Source organism: Anser anser (assembly GCF_964211835.1).
Source record: "Anser anser genome assembly, chromosome: 2".
In the NCBI taxonomy this organism is placed as follows: Eukaryota; Metazoa; Chordata; class Aves; order Anseriformes; family Anatidae; genus Anser; species Anser anser.
Window position 1 is genome coordinate 52,912,166 of NC_139721.1, and position 9,385 is coordinate 52,921,550.

General features: G+C 38.7%; 1 long non-coding RNA gene across 1 annotated transcript; it reads right to left on the reverse strand.

The window, feature by feature from the left end:
• Positions 1-2,296: 2,296 nt before the first annotated feature.
• On the reverse strand, positions 2,297-7,375 carry LOC310895753. Its single transcript, XR_014580932.1, has 4 exons — positions 6,353-7,375; positions 6,137-6,218; positions 5,219-5,262; positions 2,297-5,116 (listed from the first exon to the last, which is right to left on the reverse strand). It is a non-coding gene; the product is annotated as an uncharacterized lncRNA (long non-coding RNA).
• Between the last annotated feature and the right edge of the window lie 2,010 nt (positions 7,376-9,385).

Below are 9,385 nucleotides of genomic sequence, written 5' to 3' on the forward strand. Positions count from 1 at the left end.
TGCAGCTCCCGTAAACGTGACCCATTTTGGGAGCCGTGAGCCCCAAAGACTTGTTGAAACTCAAAATTTGGTTGTAAATTTAAAAGCCGGAACGTGAAAATCTTTAAATCTCTAGAAACACAGATAAGCAAAATACTTTAATGTAAGTTTTTCCTATTATTTAAATCAAATCTCTCTTTCTGCAGTTACTTTTTCCCTATTACTACTTCTATTATACTGCAGAAAATTTCATTTTTCCTCATAAGTCAGGCTTTTTAACTTCTGGGACATGCTCACCCCATTCTGCTGGACGTTGTCTGGTAGCTCTGTAACTTGTCTAAGCAGCGTTATCTGTACCTGTGTCAGTCAGCTAAAATGGTGCTGAATAAGGTTCTACTCTTGTGAGAGTATCTTTATGTTCACACTGGAATATATATATATTTTTAACATCAGAGTAACGTTGCTGATTCCCATGGAATTTCACTTCAGTAAGATCAACTATAGCCATATTCATGCAACAGTTACCAAAACAGTTGATTTCTCATATTTTATTTGTGCAGTTTGCTTACCTTTTCACTGATCCCCATTGAACAGAACAGCATCTTACTGTTTCAAGACACAATCATCTATATGTTAAGGTTATTTTTATTTCATTTCCGTAGTCTTTTGCAGTCTGGTATCATTTCCAAATTAATTGACATATTTTCTTTTATATTCCATGTGGATAACAATGAGTAGTACTAAACCTAGGATGTATGGTATCTTTACTTCATATATCCTCTATCCCTTGTGCATATGATTACAGCTACTCTATTTCAAACTGGATTTGTTTTCCACAAAACTACAATTTAACCTGGAAACTTTCCCTGCTGGCATAAAAGAATACCAGGAGAATACCAGAATGCCAATTATATTTTCATTATAATAAATGGACATTATCAACACCAGGATAAGATGCAATTCACTGTTTTTAATACTTTTAATGGGATTAATATTTTATTCTATCTGTGAGTCAATTTTCTGACATTGTTGGTTCATTAAAAAAAAAAAGTATATACATACATAATTATTACAGTCATTATACTTGAGTGTGTTCCCAGAAGACCCACATATTTTGGAAGTCTGTGACAGAATGAATATAGTCAAAGAGTACATCTTAGAAGAAATGGAATTTAAACTGATGTTACAGTATACACTGAAAAAGTCACTGCATTCATTTGTGCCTCTAGTTGTATTAACATTGCTCCATCCTCTGCTTTTCTTCAGATAAGGGATATGAAGTAAAGTTTTAAAAGGTGATGTGAAAATAGGTTTATTTTAATCCAAAATCCTGGCAAATATGAATTAAACATGAATTGGACATTTCAGTCATCTAGACTCAGAAGGATTTTAATTTCATTTGCTTAAGTTTTCCCCTTTTCCAACTCTCCATGATGTCCTGCATCTCTCCAACCCTGCTCCAAACTGGCAGATGTCCTTCTGCTTGCAGCAATACTCTTACAAGTCATCCAAAGTCTTTAAAAATCAATGAGACTCAGCTGAGTGGAAACTCTATCACACCCTACACTAAACAACTAATTTACAGTGATGCCCGTGGGACAGCAGAACATACTGAAGAGTTGGCAGGCTATTGATGGCTTCCTGAGCTGAAGCTCCCATGGTGCCAGCTCCCATGATTACCTGGATGCAAATCATTTGCCAGGAAACCTCCAAGAGTTGCTCTGGCCCTCTGTGTGGGAAGGAAGGGCTGCTGGGAAATGCAGTTGCAGTTTGTGCTAGTCTCAGAAATTTCATGTGTAATTAGTGTCATCAGCTAGTACTAACTGGGGGCAGAAAGAAAGTATGGGTAGCATCTCCATGTCTATTGTATGTGTTTTCAGTTGACACTGCTGCAGTCTTCATTATAAGGGTTCAGAGATCTTCCTTAGGAGCTCAGTAATGCCGTTTTTAGCTAAATTATGTTTAATTTTTCTTAGCTTTTTGTAAATCTATGACAACATCACGAAGTATTATATACTGACTGATTAGGACCATTTGCTATTTAATTTAAGAGCACATCTCAGAACTGATTACTTGTAAGGTTCTGACCCTACTGAATAGAAGAGTAAAAATCAAATCCCATTCATCACAGGTAGGACTCAAAAGAAAGAAAGAGAGTTAAGGCTACCGAGTACTTCTCAGGCTTAGGCCCTAGTAGAAGATGATTTTTTTCTCAATCTGCAGGTTATATTTGTCAGGTCAAAGAGCCTGAATGTGACTATGCTTTGAAACTTATGAAATAAATAAATAATAAATACACAAATAAGGAAAAGATGTTATTAGTGTTGAAAAATACAGCAAAAACTATTTATTTTCATCAAGTATCTTGACATTTATTGTACATTAGGAAGTAGTAAACCACAAGAATTTACAGATTTCCATGTGGGTTGTTAACATAATGGTCCTATAATCAGCACCAAGCCATTGTTATAACAGTGCTGTGACAAACTGCTAGTGATCAACATATTCTGGAGTTATGTATAATGAAATGCTATGCCCTTTTAATTATGACATCATTTTAAGATGAGTGTTGTTTGTTTTTTTTTTTGCATTTACAAAGTATACGAGTCACAGGGCAGAGAGGTTGAAAGGCGCCTCTGGAGATCACTTAGTCCAACACACTTACACAACATGGTCAGCTAGAGCAAACTATTCAGGACCATGTCCTGACTGGGTTTTTTATACCTCCAAAGGTGGAGACTCATCTTTTTTATGCAACCCTCAGAGTAAAAAATGTTTTTCTTAGTTTAAATGAAATTTCCTGTCTTTCAGTTTGTGCCCATTGCCTCTTGTCCACTGAAAACCACTAAGAGTCTGTCTCCATCTTCTTTACTCCCCCCATCATGTATTGATGAGACTCCCCCCTGAGCCTTCTCTCCTCCAGGGTGGACAATCCAGTTCCCTCAGGCTCTCCCCATAAGAGAGATACTCCAGAACTTTAAAAACTTTTCTGGCCCTTTGCCTGACTGTCCCTTACATGCTGTAAACTTCATGGCTTACTTATACTGGGGATCCCCAGGGCTGAACACACAACTCCAAATGGAGTATCGTGGTGAGATTAACATGTCATGCCTGATAGACACCTACTTGCTTTCAAATATAACCACACGCATGCATAGTGCTGGTGCTCTCAACATATGTCATCCAACCCAGGGATGTGGGGAGCTCACCATCAACCTACAAACTTCCGAAATACAGTTTCTCGTAACAATAATAATAATAAAAAATTCCTAAATGACTGTTAAGGTAGGTGCCATTTATATGAATCAAACAGGATTGTCCTTTGTGATGGGAAATAATCTAATTGTAGTCTATAAAATAAAATGTGATTTGCACTCCAGGGAACAAAAATGAGAGAACATATGGGACTGGCATTACAGACAACCACTGTTGGCAGGGAATTGTTGTCATTTCCATCCCTTTACATCTGCCTGGATTGAATTAGTTATTCTTAACCATCTTAAATAGAATAATATCTCCCAGGATGGCAATTCAACAACTTGTCTTGGCAGCTTTCTGTAGCTTCTTTTGTTTGTTTGTTTGCTTCAATGTAAACTCCTCACTGATTGTTTTCTTTGAATCATTCCTCCCCATCTTCTCCACTGCATTCTTGTAGTTTATCAGTATACAATAGTAAATGTCACCTTCATTCTTGACTTAGTATTCTTTCTTCCACTCTTTCAGTCTCTTAGACAACATGGCTACTTTGCTATGTGATTTGATTTGATTTGATTTGATTTTAGCTTTTTCCAGCTTCTGCCTTTATTATGTGCATCTTTGAGAAAATTCTCCAAATGCTTATAGATTCTTGTGGGAAATTTTCTCTACTGGGTTGCTGGATTTGCATCTCTTATTAGGGACACTCTCTAATGTTGTTTCTTGATGGCAGCAGAAGGAGAAATTCTTTCTATGAATAATTTGCTGCCAGACTCTGCTATGCCAAATGGGAAGAAATGCCATCAGTCTGATTAAGTGGAATGCAATGGTTAAAATGCCAGCCACTACCTAAGGAATTTGCACTATTAACCCTGAGCAAACCATCAGACTCACTCACATCTGGGGTGATGTTGACTTAGAAATCTGTTGGAAGTATCACAGAATCACAGAATAGTCTAGGTTGGAAGAGACCTCCAAGATCACCGAGTCCAACCTCTGACCTAACACTAACAAGTCCTTCACGAAACCATATCACTAAGCTCAACATCTAAACGTCTCTTCAAGACCTCCAGGGATGGTGACTCAACCACTTCCCTGGGCAGCCCATTCCAATGCCTAACAACCCTTTCGGTAAAGAAGTTTTTCCTAATATCCAACCTAAACCTCCCCTGGCGCAACTTTAGCCCATTCCCCCTCATCCTGTCACCAGGCACTTGGGAGAATAGACCAACCCCCACCTCTCTACAGCCTCCTTTAAGGTACCTGTAGAGTGCGATAAGGTCGCCCCTGAGCCTCCTCTTCTCCAGGCTAAACAACCCCAGCTCCCTCAGCTGCTCCTCATAAGACTTGTTCTCCAGACCCCTCACCAGCTTCATTGTCCTTCTGTGGTCTCTCTCGAGCACCTCCATGTCCTTCTTGTAGTGAGGGGCCCAAAACTGAACACAGTACATTTCCTTTTCCTCCCAACTCCCTAATGGACAAGTTGTGGCAAGTGGGAAATTTTGCTTTTACCTAGAAGTTATAACTGCCATCGGAGGAGTATCAAAACTGGTTATTTGTTTCACCCACCCTCGTGCTGCCTCCAACTGACAGTGGGGTGAATTTCAGTCAGGTTATCAGACTGTGCCTTCTGCCACCTGAAGTATGGACAATTTCCCCCTCCTAAGTTACTGCAATTTCCAAGAAGCTGTGTTCTCTGGCATAGGGCCAGCAGGTTTGGCTGGCACTTAGCAGCAGCAACATCTTAATCCGGCATGCCTAAATCCTTGAGGGTTCATTTCCAGTAGCCCTGTGGAAAATCAAATAGTTTCACACAAGATAGTTACCTTTATATCAGAATATGACTACTAAGATGGTATTGACTTTTCACTTTCTGTGTTATAGGTTTTGCTGCCCTTCATTAATGTTATCTCCGACTGCTAGACTGTATTCTTCCTAAGGCCTGGGGGAGAACACAAGAATTTTGAAATTAGTCTTTGTTCATAAAGAATCATGTTTAAATCTATTTGATGCTTCTTAGAGAAGAGAACACTATAACTCTTACCTGTCCCATCTCCAAACACTGAAGTAGGAGAATAGTTGCATTTTCTGTTAGGAAAATAATAAATCTGTGTTAGAGCTTGAAAGCAGTGAATGGATCACTGCTTATATATATATATGAGAGGCAGGAGGGTGTAGCAGTTTCCTCTAAAACTGTGGAAACATTGGAACTTGACTGAATAAAGTCTCCAGAAAACAAGTGCCATTTTTCTTTTTAAGTAAAGTGGTTGTTCGATTAAGCAACCACTTTAGCAATCACTTGCTTCAGAAACATTGCTGAAAACTGTTTCCGCTTTCTCTTTGTTGGTAGTCTTGCCTACAAATGTTCTTAATAAGAAAAGACACAAAACAACATTTTATTGGGTCTCATGTCTGAAGACTAGGAATAAAAGTTGATTTCTACATTTTTACTTCTTTGGGAAAATTTCAAACTCTGGGGGGAGGGAGAAAATTGAGGAACCCCCTTTTTTATTTTCTTCTCTTTTTTACCTACTAAAAAGAACTATTAAGGAGCCATAAAGATTACATCAGACTGTTACAGAATAGAATAGAATCCTGTATTGACTTTCATCTCAGACTATCAGGTTAAAACGTTTGCTTTCTTAGAATAGAAGTGAAAACAGTATTCATTATCCTGTCTTTGAATATACTCTGATTAGGAATCCAAAAATGGATTTTCCTCAAAAGCACATGTTCTGCATAGCTGCTTACTTTGACAATGTCAGGGAAACCTACAGAATCAGTACTGCATCTGGTCAGAACTGGTAAAGATCTTACGGGTTTGGAAACTTTATTGAAGTTTGAAGCAAAAGTTTGAACTAATCTGGGTGACTGTTGCTGTAAGCAAATATTAACACTTGGATACAGTGATCTATTAACTAATCAGAATTGAACTGTCCAGGTGTTCTAAAGAATCCCATACCTCCAGGTCTTTACTGAATGAAGCTGTAGTTTAGATCCAGCAGGCAGTTCAGCACCGCAAGCCACTCATTCACTCTCCCCAGCTGGGATGGAGGAGAGAATAAGGAAAGGTAAAATTGTGAGAACTCGTGGGTTGAGATACAGACAATTTACTAGGTAAAGCAAAAGCTGCAGATGAAAGCAAAGCCAAACCAGGAATCCATTTGCTGCTTCGCACCAGCTGGCAGGTTATCAGCTGCTCCCAGGAATGCAGATGCAGGACTCATCACACATAATGGTTTCATGGGAAGACAAATGACATCAGTCTGAATGTCCGCTCCTTCCTCCTTCTTTACCCTAGCTTTCATTGCTGAGCATGGTTCCACGTGGTGTGGGACATCTCTTTGGTCAGTCTGCGGCAGATGTCCTGGTTCTGTCCCCTCCCAGCTTCTGGCACACCCCAGCCTTCTTGCTGGCCGGATAGTATAAGAAACAAAAAGTCCTTGGCTCTGAGTAAGCACTGCTCTGCAAAAACTGCGCGTATCAGTGTATTATCACCACTATTTTCATCAAAAATCCAAAACACAGCATTGTGTGACCTTCTACAAAGAAAATTAACTCTGTCCCAGCCAAAACCATGACAAATGATCTTTTTTTTTTTTTCTTTTTCTTTTTTTTTAAGTAAGGCTGTTGAAAAATAAATTGTGCATTTTAAGCTTCTTACAAAATTCACCTATGGTGCCTGGTAGAGATTTGATACTTCATATGCCATTTTGCTTATACACACGGGAAAACAAAGGTCTGGATCAGCTGAGAGGACCCCAGCGTGCTGTACTTTGGGATACTCAACTCCCAGCTGTTTCTCTGCTTGGCAGAACATGTGATGTCTAAAGTGCTGAGCACTTGAACTTCCATGTGTGGGAAGATTAGCTTTATAGGAATGTGCCAATATACTGACTAGGGAGCTTTGAAAGGCTAAAGATATCAAACACTGTGGGCATGTGAAATCTCAGCCACCATTAGCATCCACACACTTTTTCTGACCCTCTGGCTTTAGAACTGTACCACTCAACTCTTATGTGGTCCTACCCTCTACCACTCTATTAAAGAAATATTTCAGGTTCAGGACTGAGGATAGAAAGCTGAGCTTTTCCAACAGTTTCTGCATGATTCCTTGTCAGGGAGCTTGTTCATCACAACTAAGTCCTGCTGGCACATATTATTAGAAGTTGAAATTATATTTCAGCATGGTATCACAGTGGGACCTAGGTGTATTTCACACTATTCATTTCCTTGTACAGCTAGGATCAGGCCATTTGAACAGACTGTAATCTTGTTGGTGATAATACAGCATGAGCATGTGATTAAACATATGATAAGTGGGTAATGAAGCAAAATAAATAGGCAGAGAGTTCTTAATAAATGTTAAACTATGATTTACTGGTGTAGAATATCCCATATATATTACCAATATTAAACTTTACAACAAAAAAATGTAAATTTAATTGAGCCAAATCATCCTGAAAACCTGCGTAACAAATATTTCCTGGCTTTGAAAGCATGTATTTGCAATAGGATGAAAAAAATAATAATCCATAATTTTCATTTAAAAGAAAAAATGTTTAATTTTTGTTTTGGTCCCTGGATCTCATTTTTATGCCTGTGCCTATGCACTTTCTAGTTTTTAAAAATAAAGTAACTCATAATTATTAGTGCAAGCTTTTAGTTGTCTTTCTGTCCCATCAAAAGTAGACAAGAGCCATTGCTTTTGGGCTCTTGAAAATATTTAAATTTCACTGATTTAAGCACTGTTGTTGATGTATCTAACTCAAGTCTATTAGACGTAGGACAGCTTCTACCTCTTCTCACGGCCGCCTTGTCCCTGTAGAGTGCTCTGGAAATGCCAGGCTAATCTTTACATGTGCCTCACACTGTCCAGGAGTAGGGGAAGGCAAGAGTAGGCTGAGAAGTGGTGAGGGAGGAATCTGCCATAGTCTCCTCAAAGGACCTTCATGTGCATACTAAATAGCCAAAAAAAATCTACTCTCTGCTAGAGATAGCCATGATTACGTGACAAGTCTCCATGAAGTTTTGCCTTTAGGTAGCAATTCTAGAAAATGCTGTTTCTCTAGTGCGGTAATTCATGTACATTTATCATAAGGGGCCAGATTGTCCATAGCCTTGATCCAGTTTGGAAAGAAACTAACCCTTTTGCAACCCACTTGCACAGTCCTGGCAGAAGGGCTCAGCAGAGGAGCCCAGGGACTTGCTGGGACCATGTCCCCTGAGATGCTCCTCAAGGCCAGGAATCAAGCAGCAGGGAGGCAGTGCTGACATTTTTCTGTCTGTGACAGGGAAAAGAGCTGACCACAACTTTTTAAGGGCTGCTTCAAATGTCTGCTCTACATAACAAGGGAGTGCTGGAGAAGCACTGTTTTAGATGTGAATGCAGAACTTAAGCCTTTGCCTGAGGATGGGATGAATAAGGTTTTACATCAGGTTGACCTAAAAGTACAGTCTATCTCTAATAAGTTGCATATTTGACCTAAAATATTTGTTTTTTCTTTCATCCAAACCCTGGATGATATTTTCTCTTGAACCTCATTCTTTGTTCTTTCCAGAAATGCAATAAATACTCCAAGTTAGTGCATTAAATATGAAAAGACTTACTGAAGGGGCCCAACTTATAAATGATTCAAAAGGCTGTGTGCTGAAAAGCATCTATTTGAAAATATTTATTATTAATTTCACAGTTTAGATGAAGTTCCTATAGGGCAGTCATTTATTCAATATTGACTTGTGTCCAAATATATTTATCTGTGCAACATCACATATAATCAAATAGCAGCAAAGTATTAAAATGTTCCAATCACTGGATTTAGATAATGAATAGAAAGTGCTTGTTTTGCTAAGGAGCCAAACACAACCAAAGCATTTAGTTGAGACAGCAAACATTTTGTCACTAAAGTAAAGAGTGATCTGAAAGTTAGAACAAATAGCATTAAACTGAATACAGGGGGAAAATGTTATAAATATAAATTGAACTTAAAGAAGTGTGGTAATTAAGGACATGTCACCTTCAAAAGAAGAAAATAACTGCAGAACAAAACTCCTTGATCTGTACCAGAGCTATAACTGATTTATGAAGTAGCAAAATCCTCCTGAAAGGTCTACGTGAATGTGCTTCACCAAATGATTGTAAGTTAGCTCCTTCCTACTGGACAACTCTTTCTCGACTGAACAGATGACGATTTATTCACGTAGTTCACAT